This window comes from Branchiostoma floridae, chromosome 13 (genome assembly GCF_000003815.2).
Source record: "Branchiostoma floridae strain S238N-H82 chromosome 13, Bfl_VNyyK, whole genome shotgun sequence".
In the NCBI taxonomy this organism is placed as follows: domain Eukaryota; kingdom Metazoa; phylum Chordata; class Leptocardii; order Amphioxiformes; family Branchiostomatidae; genus Branchiostoma; species Branchiostoma floridae.
In genome coordinates, this window is record NC_049991.1 from 15705236 (window position 1) to 15706604 (window position 1369).

Sequence of the window (1369 nt, forward strand, 5' to 3'; positions counted from 1 at the left end):
GGGTAGTGCAGGGAAGGGTCCTTCCCAGCCGAGGGGGGTACCTGTAGCTAGACCGGCCCCAGGGAAGGTAGAGGGGGGTAGTGTGGGGAAGGGACCTTCCCGGCCAAGGGGGGTACCTGTAGCTAGACCGGCCCCAGGGAAGGTAGAGGGGGGTAGTGTGGGGAAGGGACCTTCCCGGCCAAGGGGGGTACCTGTTCCTGAGCCTAGACCGGCCCCAGGGAAGGTAGAGGGGGGTAGTGCAGGGAAGGGTCCTCCCCGGCCAAGGGGGGTACCTGTAGCTAGACCGGCCCCAGGGAAGGTAGAGGGGGGTAGTGTGGGGAAGGGTCCTTCCCGGCCAAGGAGGGGACCTGTTCCTGAGCCTAGACTGGCCCCAGGGAAGGTAGAGGGGGGTAGTGTGGGGAAGGGTCCTTCCCGGCCAAGGAGCACACGTACATTGAGTAAGAGTGAGTGGAAGAATATGATGAATAAAAGGCTTAGTCAGTTTAAAGAAGCACAAGATAAAGGTGAGGTTGTGTGTGGTATTGGTTGTGAAGGGGAAGATGTGCAGTATGTAATATGTCCTACAGGGTGGAGTAGTTGTAAGCTTAGGAAGGGCAAGGAGAGTACAGGTGTATTAGGAGGGTTTAGCAGGGGAAAGACTAGGTGTAGGAGGGTTAGTGGTAAAGCTAAGAGGGAGAAGTTGTCAGTACCAACTAGGCTAGAGGTTAGAATGTTGTATAGTGGGCCCCTTAATCCCTCAGGGTGGGTGGAAAAGGTTAAACAGGTAGGTACTAGTACCTGTAAGAGTAGTGAGGAGGGGGTAGGAGATGTTAGTGATAATGTGACCTGTAAGAGTAGTGAGGAGGGGGGAAATGAGTGTAATATTGTTGCCTGTGAGTCTAGTAAGTCTAGTAAAGATGGGGTAGAAGATGTGACTGATAGTGATGTCTGTGAGTCTAGTAAGGATGGGGTAGAAGATGTGAGTGATAGTGATGTATGTGAGTCTAGTAAGGATGGGGTAGAACTAGAAGATGTGAGTGATAGTGATGTCTGTGAGTCTAGTAAGGATGGGGTAGAAGATGTGAGTGATAGTGATGTCTGTGAGTCTAGTAAGGATGGAGTAGAAGATGTGAGTGATAGTGATGTCTGTGAGTCTAGTAAGGATGGGGTAGAAGATGTGACTGATAGTGATGTCTGTGAGTCTAGTAAGGATGGGGTAGAAGATGTGAGTGATAGTGATGTCTGTGAGTCTAGTAAGGATGGGGTAGAAGATGTGAGTGATAGTGATGTCTGTGAGTCTAGTAAGGATGGGGTAGAAGATGTGAGTGATAGTGATGTCTGTGAGTCTAGTACTGATAGCGATTCCTGTAAAACTTCTTGTCAGTTTTGA